The sequence below is a fragment of the Erigeron canadensis genome, chromosome 7 (genome assembly GCF_010389155.1).
Source record: "Erigeron canadensis isolate Cc75 chromosome 7, C_canadensis_v1, whole genome shotgun sequence".
In the NCBI taxonomy this organism is placed as follows: domain Eukaryota; kingdom Viridiplantae; phylum Streptophyta; class Magnoliopsida; order Asterales; family Asteraceae; genus Erigeron; species Erigeron canadensis.
Genome location: NC_057767.1, coordinates 24133102 through 24155214, shown reverse-complemented (window position 1 = coordinate 24155214; position 22113 = coordinate 24133102). Strand labels below are relative to the sequence as shown.

At 34.5% G+C, this 22113-nt stretch overlaps 1 pseudogene; it reads left to right on the top strand.

The window, feature by feature from the left end:
* The first annotated feature begins 7027 nt into the window (after positions 1–7027).
* Positions 7028–17234, top strand: LOC122609134 (annotated as a pseudogene).
* Positions 17235–22113: the final 4879 nt, after the last annotated feature.

The window sequence follows — 22113 nt, the reverse complement described above, 5'->3', positions numbered from 1 at the left end:
AGTCTGTATCTCTTCACATTGTTTTATGTACAAAAAAGGATTATGATGATGCCACATCTCAAGATAGTAAGGTAAAAATACTAGTTTCATCATCATTTTCGTTGAAAGAGTTCATGTACGGATAAAAGCGGATAATAAATTTATGGTAACAAGTTGTCACACCCCGTTGTAGCGGAAATACAGGGTTAACAAACTAATTGCGTACTAACCATAGGCTAATAGAAATTACATCCATTTAATACCAAATACAAGTCTAATACAAGTACAATCATTCAAATGTGGACCCCAGAATACAGATACAAGTCATCCATATATGGAATTGGGTCCACTTAATACAAGATAAGTATTTGGACCGTCTAGTACAATTAGAACTAAGAACATAATAGTCCTCCAATGTTTGACGCTAATTATACGTCCAAAATCAAAAGAATGGCCCTATAATGCCAAGATGATCCAAGACTTACTGTTGGTTACCTGAAAAGCATGAAATTTGAGAGGATCAACTATCGAAATAGTTGGTGAGTTTACAGTATGTTTGACCAAAGTTTAGTCGTCATTGAGAATACACAATGACATGTAGTTATTTAAGACAAGACAGCCGGGAGCAAAATCCGACAATATATAATGACAGAGACCTAAGTCTGACAATATGACTAATATGCCTCGCACAGGAATTCCTGTCTAAAGTGGGGTGCAGACCAGAACCATGACAGTCAGGAACAAAATCTGACAAGACAACCATTAGGATCTCATAATGGTAATAACTACATAATGGGAACATTTTAGTCTGTCAAACACATAAACATTTAGTCAGCCGACAACATGACAAGTCTAAGTCACATAGAACAAAATTTCATAAGACATGTATACACATTTTCAGACAGCCGTCAACATGGCAAACATAAGGCAAGTGATTTAAGTAGCCAAATCACATGACATAGACAAAGACAAATCATTTATAAAGTAGTCGTGTATACAACAGTACATGCTTTTCAGGCCCAAAGTAAAAAGGAAAAAGGGCGCCATAAACTCACCTTAGAGATTGACGAGTTAAAAGTTTGAGCAGACTTGTGAATGAGCAATTTAGTCTCCACGTCTATCCAAACCTAGGATATAAGTACCAATGGTGAGGATCAAATCTCACGATGACAAGCATCCTACGTACAACTACTTAGCTATCGTTCCTATAATGCCACGACCAAATATGTGATTAAATGTCCATTTTATTTGACTATCAATGTTACCGACAATGTCATTACAACGTAGTCTCAAGTACTAATCCTTATAAACAAAGTCTAAGTGTTAAAGTTATCAAAAATATGAAAATGTGAAACTGTACAGAACCTTGCGGCGTGAGGCATTACCTGATCGACACAAAAAAAAACTCATTTTTGACCTTTTTTTCGCAAACCATGACATTTTATAATAAGTCTTTTCAATAGAACAACCAATAACATGTTCAATGGAACTTAAAACTGTCCATTTCATTAACTAAAACAAGCCCAAACACTTTTGATCTCAATATACTTACTTTTAACAAAAGTCCATCTAGCCAACATATATTAAAAACTCATTTCATCTTCAATACTAACAAATTCTTCTAAAAGTAAATGAAACTAAACCATATGATTGAATATAAATAAATCAAAAGTTTAGAGAAAAAGTTTGTTGAGTCATGGATTCGCTGAGAGACTCAGCGAGGCACTTCATCAGCGAGCTCTCAGCGGCCTATATTATCTTCGAGTTAAAGGATAAGTTCAATGACTCACCGTTGTATTTTGTAAGCCAAATATGAGCAGGAAAATGAAGATAAGAAGGATGGTCCCAAGGACACGTGGTGCACGATCAAGATGAAGCCATGTAACCTTGTACAGATTTAGTACTAAGGAGTTTCTCTTTCATGCCGTTTTGGGAAACAAACAAGATGAAGAAAGAAGAACTCTGCAGATCTAAATCATCCTCCAATAGATGGTTGACAACCTTCATGTGTCAACATCTATTGGGTTGTCATGTGATTCTCATCTCTGCCTATATAAGGAATCACTTGACCTAGCCGCAACTTTTGTTGGTTTTGTTCTACAATTGTCACTTTGTGTGTTCTTTCATTTATTATAGAACAGTTAAGTTTTTGTATGTTCAACAACTTAACAAGTATTTTCTTTTTCTTCTTCTTTGTAAACCGACCATGTATTCACTGTTTAATTAATAAATACATATGATTAAACGTGTTTACTTTCTTGTCTTACATCTCTAGTTTAATCTGTTTTAGTCGTTGCAAATTGGGACATTCAGTTGGTATCAGAGTGGTGGTTCGATACACCGAATTTGATCTGAGTAAAAGTTTGCAAGATTTTTTTTACTTCTGTTCTTCTACATCCAAAGCTTTTTCTGTTTTTCTGTTCTTTTCTTAAAATCTCTCTCTATGACTGCAGTCCCTACTTTGTACCAGAGACTTTGGGTACGTCTCCATTCCTCCAAGATTCGAATCTCATGACTTTGGATCTTGGAAGGAGAGAATGCTTCTGCACATTGTAGGAGTTGAACCTTACTTAATGACTATTTTAACTAAAGGTCCATATGTACCGATTCTGGTCACCAGGACACCAGGAGCCACTACTGATGCTCCTGAGATTATCATTGAGCTTATTAAACCAGAAGTACAATGGACAGATGACGAGCGCAGGCTTGTTAATCTGGATGCTAGATTAAGAAACCTCATTATCAATACACTTCCTGATGACATTATGAAATCTGTCATTAAACTTTCCTCTGCTAAAAAGGTATGAGACAATCTTTGTACCATATTTGATGGTACGGAAGATGTTCTTGCTACTAAAAAGATAGATCTAAAGCGTGCCTATGAAGGATTCTTTTCTCTTTCAAATGAGAATCTGGATGGCACTTACAATCGCTTCAAGTGTCTTTTGAATGATATGACAAATGCTGGCATAGAGCATGATATGCTCGAAGTTTACCACAAGTTCATTGACAGCCTCAAGGGAGGGGGCGTAAGCTACGCCACAATGGGGCGTAACCTACGCTAGTTAAAAATTGTATGGGCGTAACTTACGCCCAAAGTTGGCGTAACCTACTATCACCTGGAAACTCAAGTTTTGGCGTAAGGACTGGCTAAGGTGGGCGTAAACAGAAGGTTTTGGGCGTAATGTGAAATTGACATTTAGAGATAGGCGTAACCTACTACCACTTAGGCGTAACTTACGACCCAAATTTTATAACTGGCATAACTTACTACCTAAACTGGCATAACTTACGCCTAGCCAGAAACAAGCAAAAATCTGGGCAAGTTCTTGATTTTCCCTGCACGAACCCAATAACCTCTAAACCTCATTTTTGACCTTGAAAACGATTTAAGAGGTTCCAAGACCCATTTTGAAGCATAATTAAACATACTTTAACATAAATAAACATAACCCACATCTTAGTTTCATTCCATAACATCATACAAATCTGAATTCACCTCTAATTAAACCAAAACCCTAAATGAAACCCTAATTTGACTCAAACCCGTTTTTGACCCGAAATCAACCAAGAACTCATAAGATTCAACTAAGAAACCAGTTCAATAACATAAATGGAGAGATTTAGCTATATTTCACTTACCAAAACAACCCGGAACTTAAATTTCGAACTCTTGGAAACTTGGAAAGGATGAACACTTCAAAACCCTAGATTCTTGCAAAATGATGATTATTATTATGAGGATTTATGTTACTTGGTTAATCTAACAAGGAAACAAGTATTTATTATGAATTTATGGTGAGAATTAGAGGTAGATGGGAGGAAGAAGAAGATAATGAATGAGGGGAGGGAGAGGTAAGATTTTTTGTAAAATAAAATGAATGGAAGGATGTGTGAGAGAGGGTGTGAGGGGAACGGCCTTGGGGTCTCATTTTTGAGGCTCCGCTCCGCTAATTTCGACAAATAACTAAACGTTAATCATTTAAACGCTAAAATGAACCGTAAACACAAATAAATTCCACGTTATGTTAATGCACGAAAAAAAAGTTCGATAGTTCATATAACTCGCGAAATCGTTCACATTTAATTATGTCAAGTTACAAATCAACTATAAGTAAAAAATCGTGAATGTTACAAAAATACAAGTTTTTGGTGACAAAATATAAAATTGCGAACCTTTTTAGATATAATTAGAAAGCAAAAAACTTTGATGGCAAAAAAAAGACTATGGTATTATAAATATTAAAAGAACTAAAAAATTTAATCTCTCAAACCTAAAATTTAATGGTAAAAAAAAAAAACTTAAAGATTTAATGGTTTAAATATGAAGCATTAAAATGTTAAGAAAACAGGATGAAAACTGCATAACATGGTAATCAATAAGCAAAAAAAAATAAAAAAATACCAAGTAGATTGGCAAGCTTCTGTAACATGATTTTCTTTTTTCATAATAGCTTGTACTGGATCAACATCTTCAATTCCATGTTTTTCTTTTTCCTAACAAGTGATAATATTGTGACGAACATATTTACAAACATATTTACAAAGACTATAAGATCTTACCTTTCTCATTATTTCTTCCAACCTTCAAGAGTTTTTTTCTTTTTTTTTTTATGTCCTTTTGTTTTCAAAGTGGGAGAACACTGAACCACATCTATTGCATCAATCAAAACTTCTTGTTTTGCCGCATGAAATCACATGCCCCGAAAAAAAAAATGGTTAGAAGCTATTGTGTTAATCAAATAAAGGAGTTTTAATTTATATTAGCTAGGAACACCAAAGGTGTTAATCATTTAAATCAAACTAGTGTTATACCCGGCCAACTGGCCGTGGATAACAAAAGTTCACTGTTTTGATACTTTAAAAAAACGTCAACCTGCTAGACGATATACGACATTGTAACACTAATGCAATACATAAAACTATATATAATAAAAATAAAAAAAAATTTAAAATATATATTGTTGACGCAGCAAGACTCACCAAATGTTGATCTCCTTATGTCAAATAAAAAAAAAGAAAAATATAAAAAACAAAAAGGAAGAAATGACTTCGTATTTTTGAAAACGTTTACATTTATGAAGAAAACCACAAATTTATGAGCGGTAAAAAGTATTGATAACCAAATGTTAAAAAAAATATACAAAAAGAATATACTAAAACCAAATTATAAAAAGAGAACAAAAATAAAAGGAATATATAATACAAAAAAAGTTATAGAAAAAAAACAAATGTTACATGTGAAAAAAATATAAAAAACAAATGTTAAAAAAATACAAACGAATATATAATACAACAAAAAAAAATACAAACAAAAAAAGATAAAAAGCAAAATATATAGCATTTGAATAAAATATACATCATTTGAATAAATATATAACATTTTAAAAACTTATTTAAAAAAATGTAAAGCTTAAAAGAAGGTATAAAAAAAGTTTAAAATTTTTTTGAAAAACACAACTATATAATTTAGGAGTAGAAATAATAAAAAACAAACAGGAGGGGAAAAAAAAATAATTAAGACAGAAAAGAAAATAGAAAAAAGAGAAAGGGGTAAAGTGTAAAACCTCTAAAATAAAATAAGTAAAAAAGGGTGGGGAGAGTTTTGAACCAACAACATCCCATCCCAAAGACTGAGTTACAAACCACCGTACCAAAATTCAACTCTGTTTATTATTTTGCAAACATTATATTTATGTAAAAGCCGCATATGATGACAAAAAAAAAATCATTCACACCAATTCTCTTTTAATTAGTAATAAAGGACTATTGTGGTTTAAAAGTTTATAAATATTTATTTAGATGTTAATTATTTTCACATATTAAAAGTTTTTTAACGTAAAAACAATGTACAAATTTCGCGTATTACGCCGGTAATAAGCTAGTTGATTAACAAATAAGAACTTACTTTAGAAAAAACGGTAATTAATTTTAGAAATTACAATGTGAACATAGGATGAATATTAAATTATAAATTATATTATAATTTTAATATAGAAAGGGGAAAATTGTGACTAGGTGGGGAAAAAAAGTGTTTTAAATAAGTATTATATATGGAAAATTAAAGAGAAAATTTAATATTTATCTTATGCTTATGGGTGAAAAACCCAATAAAAAAATATTCCTTATAGAAAGTAATTACATTACAATGTAATTTGGGAGGAAGAATTTGTCTAAAATGTCATTGCCATAACAAAATCACACACAACACACCAATATACACCTTCACTTTTTCTACTCATTCTCTTCTCCATCTCCATCTTCATCTCCATCTCCATCAAAACAATATCAATATCTTCATAAAATAAAAATTGTTATAAACAATATTTATGGATTGAATGTATATATATATTAAAAAGTTATATTGTACATATTCAGGGGTTAATAATCGTAAAGGAAACCGGGTCACTCATTTTTGAAAGTATAATGAAAAAAAGTCGAGATTGCAAAATGACTTGAGCCAAAAACATCTAACATGTAATTATTATATATATTTTTTTATAAGAGGAATAAAATTTATTTTCATTTACTTTCTTGTAATTCTTAAATTTATTGTTATTTTGTATTAGTTGTACAACATGTTTTCAACACGAATTACTCGATCTAAATATTATTATTTTTTATCCCCGAATAACCATCCTCATAAATAAAAGTGTCATGACGTGTTGGGTAAAGTTCGTGTCAAGTGTAACATAAATTAGGTTTCAGTTCTGTTTTATTGATGTTCCAGATTCTCAACATGTAAATAAATGTAATATAAAAAAAAATATATTAATTAATGTAACTAGCTTGTTACATTCATCGGTATATTATATTACTTATAAGATAATAATGTTACTATCTTACTTTCATTAGTATTGGTGTTTCACTCAAATTATGAAACGATTTGGACTATAAATATGGGAAAACCACACCGTATATATGTACCCAATCCGTAAAAGAAATTAAAGAATCCTAATTAATTCTGATTGCGTCGAATCGCTGGGGGATTAAAAAAAGGTGCGTATTCAATTAAAGAAGGAAACCGATGTCAAGTGCCAGATAAATTATGGGTTCCAACACTAAAAGATGCGTATTCACTTCCCTGTCCTCTTCCTCAATGGCCTTCTTCTCCTCAAGGTATTTCTTTTTTTCATTCATTCTTAGTGATTATATATAATCGGGTTTTATTATTCCATTTATCTGTATTATTTGTGAAACTGTCATATGTTTTCGTCTTGTCTCTGTCTAAGCTATGCTATGCGTTCCATTCCATGTTTTAGCTAGTTCGTACTTGAAGATTTTGTATGTCATAAAACAATAGGATCATCTTTACTAAAAATCATAAAAATCATTGTGCATATATATATATATATATATAGTGAATCTTCTTAATTGCATGCATCAATTTTATCATCCTCTAAGGGTCAAGATTTTGTATTATATGTTTTACTTTAATACATGTATTACAATAACCAACCTTGTTTTATATGTTTTTGGATATATACTTTTGTATCATAATGCTTAATAAAAATTCATCCGAATTCGTATTTGTATTTTTATCGATTTTTGTTTGTTATATGTTGTGCAGCAGCAGCAGGAGGTCAAAAAGGTGGGTTCGCAACTGGAATAATAAACATCGGAGAATTAGAGATTGCCATGGTTAAAAAGTTTGAAGGCATATGTTCTATCTTCCCACCTGGTATTTGGACTAACAGTGGTATGTCATTTTTTAAACCCGTGTCTGTACCCGATGGCTTCCACATCTTTGGTCACTTTTCTCAGCCATCAGATTTTAAACAACTTTCAACCGGCTACCTTCTTGTTGCCCGAGAGGCTGCTTCCAGAAAGACCACTAATACTGATATTCCTCCTCCTCTAATGTTTCCGTGGGGTTATATTATGCGCTGGTGTACCCGGTCTTGTTACATGTGGACGCCAGTCGCTCCTCGTGGTTATGAAGCTATGGGATATGTAGTTACCACTTCTGCAAATAGGCCTCCACTTGATACCGTTGTTTGTGTTCGAGACGATCTTGTTTTACCTTTAGAAATTGAGGATTATGAGCCGTGTGATTTTGCCAGCGGTTATTCTGTTATGACTTCTGTTATAGGTGCTAATATGGGACATGTATTTGCCGATGAGAAGGTGCTCACTGTCCGTTGCTTGAGAAATTTGAACCACACGAATGTTTTTGAAGCAATGCCAAACCTAGAGCAAGTAGAGGCGCTAATTAAGCATTACGGGCCCACGGTTTACTTCCATCCTGATGAGGTTTACTTACCATCATCTGTGCCCTGGTTTATCAACAAAGGATACTCACTCGATTCACAAACAGGCAGTGAGTTTTGCTTCGACGACGACGTCATGCGTGGTGCTAATCTTGAAGACGCGGAGCTTTATGCTTATGTTAAACCGGCTTTAGGTGGTATTTTTACCGACATTGATATGTGGATCTTTTTCCCCGCTCAAGCACCCGAAAGATTTACAGCATTGATGTTATTTAACGCCGACCTTGGTAAGGGAGATCAACATGTGGGTGATTGGGAGCATTTCACGCTCCGGATAAACAACTTTGACGGTCAACTCTGGCGGGTGTATTTCTCAGGGCATAATGGCAGCGGGGAATGGGTCGACGTCGGTAATTTGGAGTATACCCAGGGAACAAACAAACCGATTGTTTATTCATCCAAATCGTGTCATAAAACTTTCCCGAACGCTGGGAAACACATCCAAGGGTACACGAAGCTTGGGATAGGGATAGGTTTCGAGATGGATGCTAAAAAAAGTGACCGGTTTATAGATTCAAGCAAAAAGTATCAGATTATTGCGGCTGGATATCTCGGTGATGCTGTGGCAGAACCAGACTGGTTGAAGCATATGCAGGAATGCAGGCCGGAGAGGCTCTTTTATAGCGGGCGAGCTAAGCTGGAAAAGATAATTAACAAAATGCCGCTTTTCATACGGCCGTTGATTCATCGTTTATCACCAGAGCTTTATGATGAGGTGCGGCACCCGCGGCCCACACAGCCGACGGAACCTGGTATGGGGATGAAAGATGGCAATCTCTACATTTGCATGGATGGTAGCGTTTTATTCTTTATGTCTATATCATATCAAGGAACAAGTCAGACAAGGAAATCTCGTATTCTGTTTTGCTAAAGTGTTGCGATCGAGTTTATGTTTGCTTTGTTCTTTCTGTTAAGCTATAGATTTGCTAACAGAAAAAAGTATTAATTGTGTTTGCTTTTTATGTAAAAGTTCACGATCTTAGTTATGTGTTTGCTTGTTCTTTCTTTTTTTTTTCTCCAGCCTATTGTCATCCATAAAATATATGCACCATTTTCGAGTGATCAATTCATCCCATTTGTTAGTATGACGACTTTTTGTCTACTTAAAAACAGTGTTGCAAGACTCACTATGACGTTAGCCATAGACTTGGGGATCGCCCTACAGACTAGCCATATATCACTTGTTTGTGTTTTAGAAGTGTTTTCATTGGTATAATTTTTATCAAATTTTATATAACATGAAAATGTATATTTAAAGTCAAAGTTTATAAATAAAGACTTTCAATATTTAAAATAAGACATTTGTAATGGGACGGAGGTCCAAAGGATATAAGTTAGTGCCTTGGAACTGTGAGATAGATCAAGCTGATCGTGTAGGGGTAATTTACAGATGAAACCGATCTAGCTTTTCCCTGTTATAAAAGAAAAACATTGTCTTTCAAGGTCAGTTGTTTCCTTTGATTGATATTGTTTATATCCGTACATGAACTCTTTCAATGAAAATGATGATGATACTAGTATTTTACCGTAGTATCATTATAATCTTTTCTGTACATAAAACAATGTGAAGAGATACAAATTAGACATGAAGAGAAAGAACTATCAAGAAGAGAATTGTTGGAGAAAGATAAGCAAATAGAAGAGAAGAAATCAATTTTGCCGGCAATATACATATGAATAGCTTCATTTGAAAAACCTATGCAAAGCACAGCCCGAGAACTAAAACAGTTCCAAGATAAATACTTGCAGTGAGAAGGCACAAAGTAATATACAATGGAAATGATTCGGAAAAATATATAGAAGAAAGGAAGCTTGAGAAAAAATACATAGTTTCTTAGTGGCTTAACAAACCTTATGGATAGTAGAAAATTGGTAAACTAGGCTTGTTGAGACTTGAGAGATATCTTAATTCCAGTCTCAAGTTTTCTCCTTAACTAACTCCTTTCACAAGCGTTTGGAAATTACAAGAATATAAAAGGGTGTTTGGTTACGAAAAACACCCCTTGTTTTCCATTTTAATTTTCCAAGAAAACATGAAAAACATAATACACGATCTAATCATATATAGTTTTTTAAGAATGTTTTCCAAGGAAATAAAAAACAATGTTTTCACTTTTCTATAGAAAACTTGAAAACACCTTTTTCTTGTTTTTCATTTTTCATTTTTGTTTTCAATTCCATTTGAACCTCGCCCTCCCCTCACATCTCTAACATGTTTTTTACAAGTAGTTTTCTAATTATAATGCGTTTTCAAAAACTTTATTCATTTTTTAGAAAATAAAATCCCCTTTCATTTACTAAAATATTAAAAAGTAAAAACGTAAAAACATTTTTAACAACCAAACGGGCCCTAACCTTCATGTCTTTCATATAATTGTCTTCATCACCACCGATCTGACTAGAGGTTGTTGCATGTTCAGAATCTTAATTAGAACCCTTTGATGAATAATCTTCGTATTCACTAAGCTCGATCTTCGCTCTCACTTCCAAGTTCTTTGGAGTCGGATTATACAAGGACGAAGGTAGCATAAGGGCAGTGGGGTCAGGTGTCCCAATCCAATTTAAGTACAATATAATTTTTCAGAATTTAAATGGTATATTTGTAATTTTTTTATAAAAGTAAAAAAAGATAATTGGGAAACAAATACAAATGTTACCTTAAACAAATACAAATGTTACCTTATATTTGTAATTTTTCCACCCTCAAACCGATGGTCAAACTTAAAGGACGATTCAAACCCTTGAAGATATGTTACGAGCTTGTGCCATCGATTTTGGTGGCAATTGGGATACACATTTACCGTTAGTTGAATTCTTCTATAATAATAGCTATCATGCTAGCGTTGGTATGGCGCCATTTAAGGCATTGTATGGGAGAGATTGTAGGTCACTGGTAGCTTGGGCGAAGATTGGTGAAAACTCATTGGGCCCGAGATTGTTATTGAAACGACGAAAGTGATCTCATAAATTAAAGAGAAATTGAGAGTGGCCCGTGAAAGACAAATGAAGTATGCAAACGTTAGGCGACAACCACTCGAACTTGAAGTCGGTGATTATGTTTTGGTAAAAGTGTCCCCGTGGAAAGGCGTAGTTTGGTTTGTGAAACGTGGCAAGCTGGGCCCGAGATATATTGGCCCATTTAAAATTCTTGAACGAATTGGCCCGGTAGCTTATCAATTGGAACTTCCTCAAAACTTGAGTGGAGTTCATAATGTTTTCCATGTTTGTAATCTTAGGAAGTGTTTGGCCGATCCAACACTTCACGTGCCACTTAAAGAAATTCGGGTCGATAAAATGTTGAAATTCGTGGAAGAACCGGTGGAAATCTTAGACCGGGAAACTAGGAAGCTTAAGAACACTCGGTATACACTTGTTAAAGTAAGATGGCGAGCTAGACGTGGACCCGAATTTACTTGGGAACGTGAAGATTCTATGAAAGCCAAGTATCCCCATTTGTTTGACGAGTCTAGTTAGATTAAATTTCGGGACGAAATTCCTTTAATGGGGGAATGGTGTAACATTCGTGAATTTTGACTCATTTGACTTTTAATAAACGTGAATTAAACGTGCATATTTGATTTTTGGACCGTTGACCCGAACGTGTTAAATGATTTATTCTTCCAGTTAATTTAAATAATTTATTTATTTATTGTGAACTAGAAACGTATATTATGCTAGTCGAAGCTACGTGAATGTGTTTATCGGTTCAAGGACGTAATGTGACGTTTAATTAAACTAGAAACGTAATCGGGTGATCCATGGGTTCACCCATGAACCACCCATGACCCAACCCTACCCCAACACCCAATCCAAGACTTCTCTCATTCACCCAATCTCTTTCCTTTCTCTCACTACATTCAATATAAGGCCTCCCTTCTCTCATTATTGTTTCATTAAATGTGTTTCAAGATAATTTAATGCTAGAATAATCATATTCATCATCATTCAACCATCATATCAAAAATTGGAAGCTTCAAGTGCAAGAATTCTTGATTTATAGCTAAATTTCGGATTTAATCCTTTGGTGGAAGTTTTTGGTAAGTAAACTAGTATTGAATTCATCATTTCATATTTATAAACACATTTCTAATCATATATAATCATTATTGAGTCATTTTTCCAAGTCAATTTAAATATGGGTCGAATTAGGGTTTCAAATGACTAAACGGGTCAAAATCCGGGTTTTTCCACTTATAGGATGTAATGGGTCGATTTCTTGGTGTAGGTTGTGTTTCAAAACTTGTTTCTAATCTAAAACAAACAGCTCCTGACCAAGATTCGAGCCAAAACGCGATTTAACTAAAATTAGGGTTCTTGAATGGTAAATTAGGTTAAAAATGAATTTAAGTATAAAAATTATGATTATGGATCGATTTTGATGGAGGGTTGGATTTGTTAAAATTCCTTAAGTTATCAAAGCACCACAACATGTTTTAAAACATCTCAAATCGATTAATAACCAAAAAGTTAGAGTTTTTGTTGTTTTGGTCAGCTTTGACTTTACAAAGTCAACTGTGCCATGAACTTTGTCAATTCGAATTAGAACGGGTAGATTTCGATTAAGATGCAGCTTTTGGGGAGATTGAATACACCAAATCATGGTCATTGTGATTACGAATGCATAGCTTCATGTATGGAATCCTTGTAAACCGAATGGTACACCAAAAGTAGGGTTTTGATGTCAAATGGATCATGATCGATTTTGGACAAGAAATAATGTTAGGAATCCAAATTATTTAGTGGGTTATGGTTGTTTATGTTCAGTTTCGTCTAATAAAGCTTGAAAATGAGTTGGGGTCGAATTTGATGTCAAAACCCGTTTTCAGAAAATCTGGGTTAGTGAGGCCCACTCACTTCTGGTGCTACCCACTGCTTCAGTTTCTGTGATCAGTAAAATTCCAATGCGCCCCACCATATTCATGGTGAGTCCCACTACCTGCTGTTCTGATCAAAGAGTCATTTTGGTGCGCCCCACCAAGTTTTTGGTGAGGCTCACTAACTGAAGTCTACCTTTTTGCTTCGTTTAACGTCCGCACTTGATTTGTTGGTATCCTATGGGTTACGGGAACTCACTCAAACTTTCTTAGGGGTTATGGCATGACATAAGCTAGCTAGGCCTTATTGTTTAGGGTACTCGTGTTGACTTGATGCTTGTGAAATAGGTCGTGATCGTTGTGTTCCCCGCTTACCCGCTTAGTCACCTACTACAAACACTTAAGGCAAAGGTGAGTTTCGTAGCCCCTACATTTACTTTATTTGGGGTGGAAAGTGTACTCGTTTGTTAAATGTTTGTCGGTTGATATGATTGATTATGATATGAAACGAGATATTAGTAACCTAATAGTTTGCTTGTGTTGCATGTTATTGAACGTTTATATTTGATGAATAACGTTATGTGGTTGTGCATTGAAACGTTTATTATGCATACATGTTCTCATTATGGGTTGTTAAATCCACGTTATGGGTATCTCTATATCCACGTTATGGATTGTTGAATCCACGTTATGGGTATTTTTATATCCACGTTATGGGTTGTTGAGCCCACGTTATTGAACATTGTTAATCCTCGTATATCAATAACGGTTGTTATCCCGACACTATGATTTTAACTGTTTAAACCTATGAACTCACCAACTTCATGTTGACACGTTTTAGTACACTTTTCAGGTGAACAGGTTGACCAAAGACGTATTGGATGATTAATCGCTTGTTTGAGCTAGGATTGGACTTTGACTTCATGGATCCACGATTCATAGTTCCCGATTATGGGTTATGCTTAGGATCATTTACCATCTTTTGAACTATTATTTTGTAAACGTTTGATGGGCGTGCTCCTTATGCATTTTTGTATGATCCGGTATTTGAAATTAAATGATTTGTATGGATTTCCAATCCTTTTAATGCATCTAGACTTGTCTCTACTTAATTTCCATGTCGTGTTGTGCTTGGTATGTAACCCTCATGATTCCGCCTTGTTGGGGTGTTACACTGATTATTCGCAGTCATAAAAGGGATATCTCTCTATTAACTAGTGAGTTCACCAAGATTGGTATATGTTATTTTAGATGTAAAACTAAACAATCAGTAACTTGACGTCTCAAGAATCTTGTTACAGTGACATCTATATCTTTTGCTAAATAGTTTTGATGTTACTGCAAATCAATATGGCCAATAGTGTTGACTTTTGGTAGTATATTTGTTTTGTTTACCAATTATGATCTATGCTGTTAATGAATATTGTTATCGGCAATGCTATCACATGGAGTGACTTTTATGTTCCTATGAAGGGTCACTAAATTTTATTTGTATTGGAGTGGTGTCCAAATTTAGGGAGTATCACAGGAAGCAGATGGAACTGGAAGAAGCTCGTAAAGCTGGGCTTGCACCTGCAGAGGTTGATGAAGATGGAAAAGAAATCAATCCACATATACCTCAGTATATGTCATCTGCTCCTTGGTATCTCAATTCAGCAGAGAGGCCGAGTTTGAAACATCAAAGGAAATGGAAGTCGGATCCAAATTACACAAAGGCTTGGTATGACAAAGGAGCAAAAATATACCAAGCTGAAAAGTACAGGAAGGGTGCATGTGAAAATTGTGGAGCTATGACCCACAACACCAAGGCATGCGTGGAGAGGCCACGGAAGCTTGGAGCAAAATATACCAGTAAAAACATAGCACCTGATGAGAAAATTGAGACTTTTGAGCTCGATTATGATGGGAAACGGGACAGGTGGAATGGTTATGATGCAGCTTTGTATGCTTATGTCATTGATAGATACGAAGCTCGTGATGAAGCTCGGAAGAAGCACTTGAAGGATCAGCAGTTAAAAATGCTAGAGAAGAACAATACTGGAAATGTGGAAGAAGGGGTTAGTGATGACGAGGACAATGAAGATGCTTTGAAAGTAGATGAAGCCAAAGTCGATGAAAGCAAGCAGATGGATTTTACTAAAGTTGAGAAGCGTGTTCGTACAACTGGAGGTGGGTCTACAGGAACTGTGAGAAATCTGCGTATTCGAGAGGATACGGTAAAATACCTTCTGAATCTTGATGCCAACTCTGCACATTATGATCTGAAAACTCGATCCATGCATGCGAACCGCCTTCCAAATATGGATCCGAATGATAAGTTCTATTCTGGGGAAAATCAGAACAGACTTAATTAGTGGGCAAGCTTTGGAATTTAAGCAATTATATATACATGCCCTGGAAGCATTTGAGAAAGGGAATGATGTGCACATGCAAGCGGCTCCTTCACAATCTGAATTACTGTACAAAAATTTTTAAGGTTAATGAAGAGAAGTTGAAATGTCAAGTGAAGGAAACGATTGTTGAGAAGTACGGGAATGCAGCTGCCGAGGAACCGCTTCCCAGAGAGCTCTTACTGGGGCAAAGTGAGAGAGAAGTTGAGTATGATCGGGCTGGTAGGATCATTAAGGGCCAGGTATGCTATATTTTCTTAATTTTCTTATGTTGCCAATGCATGGTTGATGTTTAGCTGATCATCTGAGGGTCTTTTTTCTGCATTTATGCCTTTCCCTTTTATGCTTCATGTATTCTGAGATAGATTATTAAAAGTTGATTTTCGTTTTGTAAATTGCTTACCCCAACGTTGGATGTTTCGAGTTGGTATGCATGCCCGTTTAGTATTGCTAGGTTATACATGACCCTGACTACTCTTGAAGATGCCAGTAATTACCAAATTTGTCTTCCAACTAGTTTCTAGTCCTCTCTAGTTGCAGTCCTTTTAGTAACCCCATTCTATAGAAGGCTGTAACAAAGAAATTGGAACATCCTCCACCCACCCCCCAAACTCTATATATAAACAAGACTTAAAATGATATTTTATGGTTTGGATCTTTTGGAATAATGATACCTGGTTGAATGATACTGATCCCGAGATTAACCCACAGGCTATATGGTTCATGATCTAATAGCAATTATGTGTGGTTTTTTTGGATAATTATTCCACGTAATACCAGTGATGGACCTTGGTTCTCCACCTTACCCTATATAAAGTATAAACTACTATTAGTTAATATTATTTAAGTGCACTTTTTTGTACAACTAAACAGCACACAGAAATTTCTTTTTCCAGTATGTCCAAGTGGTCAGGTTAATTTTTTCTTCTCTCTATATATAGCACATCAATAGTAGAGTTTAGACTAAAGATGTTTTACTCTTTTACCAAGACTTATTGACACAACATTTTTTTTTTCCACACTGAAGCTTCTGAGATGCGTGAAGGATACATTGTGCATGATAAGCTAAGGGTTATGAAATATAGAAAATAATTGAAATCCATAAGATTATCACAACAATACCATCAATGCCTACTCCCTCACTACATAGTACATACATTGCCTAAACATAACAGACCTTTAATGTGCTAAAAAACCTTAGATGAGGCTTTCGTTTTTTAAAATAGGGGCCCTTGTTTTGAATGAACTTGAATGACCTAGATATCTTTGTAAATTGTTGTTTGATACAGATGTTTGAATGCCCGTATAACCAACTCCCTGTCTTCAAATCTTTAGAGAAGCTTTGTATCTTATAACTGACTTGCTGAGTGTCTGTGTTATTTGCAGGAGATGGCCCTTCCCGGACAAGGGCAAATACGAAGAGGATGTTTATATCAATTATATATTGTCACTTGTGCTTGTCTTTTGTCAAAAGTTTGAATTTATGTATGTTAATGTATTTGTCCTTGTAAGTTTTTCCTTTTCATGTAATAATAACATGTTTTGTCTCAATAGATGTGATTGCTCCAACTGAAGAGAAGCAGCCTGCGACTTGGGGAACTGACATTCCGGATGACTTGGTTTTGGACCAACAGAAACTGGCTGAATCACTTAAGAAGGTAAGTTTGAGACTCTGCATTTATTTGCTTTTTACTAGTCGGGCTTCTGTATATGTCTAATACCCCAAACATGAGGAAGTGTTTTATGCATGTAAATTTGTTTCCTTTTTGCGCCAGAACTGACCAATGAACTTCTGTTTTCTAGAACAGAATGATATGACTGATTTTTTTAATATATATTATTTTATTTTGGGTTTACCGTAAGATTATTTTTTCCTTCTATTTTGACATGCGTAATGCTTGTGCATCAGACTTGTCAAAAGTTGCTTATTACAAAAGGTTTTCATATTCTCATACTATTGAAATTAACAAGAAAAGGTCCAGAAATGCCTTTTCTGGATCGATGAACAACCTCATCCATTTAATATTCACTTTTGATGGTCAGAACCAGTGCTTTGAAATTTTTCCCTACAGTTTCAAGTGTATTGTAGCATATAGTAGTTATTTTTCCTTACACAACCTTTACCTTTTAATTTCTAGCAAGTTGCATCAGGATGTTTCTAAGACAAAAAATTCACATGCTTTTAATTGGTGACAGCCTACAGAGCTTTTTTTTTTTTATCTAGCTAGGGAAAGTGAATAGTGTTTCGGACCATCGCCACCTACCACCTAGCTAAGTCCGCATCACATTTCTCGATGGTTTCTGAATTTGTGGCAAGGGTGTTGATCAGCTGTGTGCATGCTGAATTGCTGAGGTCTCTATTTATTTGGACCAATAGGTGGTTTTATTATTCTAGGCCAACATGAACTTCAGGTCTTCAGCAACAAAGCCTATAGGCCTGGAAAACGTGACATATAAAGATGCACCTCTCATAATTCTTTCTAACTTAAGTTTTCACCTATTGATCGTCGTGCCTTTGGGCGGATTAGTAGAGCGTTTTCCCCCCATCGGGTATTTGAAATAGGCATTTCTATTTCGAGAGAGCTCTCTAGCGTGGACCGGTTAAGACAACGTATGCTAGACCTCCCGCTGTCAAATCATGACACGAAGTTTTCAAGCGAAATTCATCTTTCAAAAATAAAATAAAATTTTCACCACTTTCATGATACGATGGAATCTTAATTGTGCAACTTAAAACACCAAAATGTACCTAGTAAATCAGCAGGGCCGACCCAACCATATATGGTGGTCAAGCACATGCTTTGGGCCACCAAAACACAAAAGGCCCCCAAAATTTGTATAAGGTGATAATTTATATACAAAAAAAAAATAAAGGTACGCAGGCGGCTTAAAAAAAAAAAAGAAAAAACTCAACAAAAAAAATAAAGGTACGCAGCTTTTATCCTTTCTTCTCGAAGTCTTCACTCAAACACTCTTCATCTTCTTTCTTCTTAGAAAATTGAAAAGCCTGCTCCCGCTATTATGACGACAACAGTTGAGCCTCATGATTATGGTGAAATCGAAGGGCTTACAACCGTTGTTATGATTATAATTTCGGCTATAAAATTGAGTAAATTTATAATTAATTTTTCAATGTTTCTATTCTTCTAAAATCACTGATTTACCCAAGTTCTTGTGCTCAAAATATCTTGTTTTGGTTTAGGCTGCTACAATTTCGAATTAACGATTAAAAAGAACAGATTTAATATTCATCAATTCCAGTAAATTTTTCCTGTACATCTAAATCAATGGCACTCGGCGGCTCGCATACCGGCACCACCAGGTTCACTGTTCGTCTGTTCCTCTTCTCATCTTCTGATATTTAATTAATTTTACTTATGTTAATTAATTTATGATTTTGTGAATCTGAAATTTGTGACTTTTCCTGTAAATCTAAGTTTTTTGATTGATTGTCATGTCAAACCGATATCATAAATATGAATGTGGTAATACGAAAAAGATTAAAAAGTTAAAAGTAGAAGCGTTTATAGAATCTCAAAGAGGAACGTTATTGAAATTTATAAGACCAGTTAATCACGATGAAAATGCTAGTGTTGATGCTTCTTTTGATGAAAATGTACGTATTTTATTCCGTTTACTTTACTTTGTACGTTAAAAAACTAGGCCCCCATATTTGATCTAGTTTAATGCCACCAAAATGCTTGAGCCGATACTTTCTGCTTTATTTGTAATGTCTGATATTACACTATTAGCAAGAACATCATGAGATTTATTAAGTGACTTTTTATAATTTGGTGACATGAATTTGAATAATGCCTTTTTTTGGTGCATAGCTATTAAACAAATAAACTAAAAAACAAGTATCAGATAGTCGTTATAGTATTTTCTATATGCTTTTAATACTAACTATAAGAAAATTGATAAAGAAAGACTTTAAACTCTTTAAATTTGGAAATATTGAAGGTCTCTTACTTTCCCGTTTCTCTATACCAAACCGAAAACGGGTTGTTTCTCATTTACATTACAATAAACATCTCCTTTCACATGAAAGCAATTGGATTTTAGCCATGTCGTGCAATGCACGGGTTTGAAGCCTATTAATAATAAAGTTACGAGCATTATTAACATGCTAATTATAAGGAAGTGATTAAACTAAATATCTAAAAAATCCTCTTAACTATTGGATGATGACATGTGAAAAAATCAGGAGTCAAGATTAAGAAAAAGAATTAGTGGATACCACATCTCACCTTCTTAAAGTGTTAGGAGGATTTTTAGACTATTCAGTTAAGAGGATTTATTGTTTTCCCTAATTATATAGTTACTTATTACAATTAATACTATCTATATTATTTTAACTTTCACAACCATATTATTTTAACTTTGCTTCCATATTTTAACTTTGCTTCCTAGGCTTTGCATGTTCACCACTCTATACAGATTATATCTTGGATTTTACAAACTAATTCACCATATTTTTGCTAGGAATCATTGACACATACTTCACCTAACCGTAACCAAACATAATTTTTTTGGAAAACATGTTCCTCTCTGAACTTCTTCAAGAAGAAACACATGTCCTCTTTTTCTCAAACGAACAAATCAAATACTTTTCCTAATACTTTTTAATGCGTCTACAACGCGCAATCAATTTCATTTCATTCCTGGCACGCGCTTTAAGCTCTCGTATGAGATAAAAATGAGAAGAAAAAAAAAATACTACAATGAATGTCGTCTTTAAAGAATTGTTGTAAAAGATGAAAGAATTTACATGCTTTTAATGTTAAAATTATTGCAAGGCTTTTTTTTAATTACATTCTTAGCATTTTCCAACATTGTTTTCTGGCTATTTTACTTTTCATTTAATAAGACTTTTTAGCTTGCATATACATTTATTTTGATAACAATAATCTAATTTTTAAAGTAAACTTGTGTATTTAACACGGGTCTAAAATATAGTTTATAATTTAATATTCATCCAATTCTCACATTGTTTATATTCCTTTATAAAGAGATTTGATTAAGAAATTAAGCATATTTTTTCTTCCCAAAATACCCATACTTAAACATATAAACTCTTATATACTCTCATTTTCCTCATTCTCACTAATCATAACACACTCTCATCGACCTTCTATCACCCTCTGCCTCCCGCCCTCCTTCGCCACCGCCTCCCGCAATCTCCACGACCGCCCCCCTTTTATATTGTCTTCACCTTTTAACCGCCGCAACCCACAGACACTATGCTCGTAAAAGTTAATTACACTAATATTTTTTTAAAATAAGTTCTTATCTGTTATCAATGTACCCGAGCTACTTTCACATTATTTCCATCTCAAAGTTTTCCTTCTTTTTCTTTTTACACAGTAATGCATGGGGGGCTTAGGCATAAGACGAAGTGAGCGACCGCACAGGGCACAATTTTTTTAAGGGTCCGATTTTTAAAATCTTATATAGACATACATATATGTAATTATATATAGGGAAAAGTGAGTGTGAGGTTGTCCCACATCCAACTTGGGTAAAAAACCCCTCAAATACTAATTTTTTAAAATTATGAATAAATGATGGGGGCCCCTGATTTTCATGGAATAAAAAAACAAGATGTGAGGGGATTTTCATCCAAGTTGGGTGTGGGACAACCTCACCTTTACTTCCTCCTTATATATATGCACATTATATATATTGTATATAATATGCTATATAAAGTATCGTGGCATTTAAGTATTAACTATAAACATTCTGATTTGGTGATTAAGATTTAACCGTTACGTACACACATATGGCTTTTAGGTCGACGAATCAAATTCGCTGCTCCTAGCCTAAGGCCTTTTTCTCTTGGCTCGTCATAGGCCCAAAGTTCCTTACGGTCGACCCTGCAGTAATGATATGGCTCTTGTTTCTACAACAAGATATGACTATTTAGCTTTTTTTTAATCCCTACGTGCGTTTTAGTTGCAAAATAAAATAAAAATCCTTTATTTGATTTAAATGACTTCTAACCGAAAAATGATTTTCAAGTCATGAGATTTAAGGCGGCAAAACAAGAAGTTTTTGATTGATGCAATAGATGTTTTAAGTACCGCGTACAACTTGGCAAACAAAAGAACATAAAAAAAAAAAAACACACCGTTGTCAATATAATTTCATATTCTACCATCATTCTCACCTCCTCCACCTCCAGTTCAATTATTCCCTCCTAAATATTAAAACCGCCCAACCCAAATCTAAATCATTTCCGCAAATCGTTTCTGTTTTTAATTTTTTCCACCCATATTTACCTATGAGAAACCGTGAGCACATCATTGTCAATGTCGACGATGACGTCCCAGAATCAAGAAATGGTGTCGTCGTCAAGTTTCAAGATTGCGAGTTTGTTAAAAAGGAAGATTTTTTAAGTACAACTTGGCAAAAACGAAGGCGAGTCCTAAAGGGATGAGAACGGGCCCTAATGCGGACCCTTTAGTGAAAATGGTAATTGAGTTTTTGAAGATCCTTGAAGGCATGGTTTTTGTTTATAAGAATTATCTGGAGAATGGGAAAGATTTTCTTTTAACCATTGATCGTTATGAAAGATTCAATAAGTATGAGGATTTGAAAAAGGGTGTTCATGGATCTTTCATAATCCTCATACTTATTGAATCTTTCATAATGATCGAT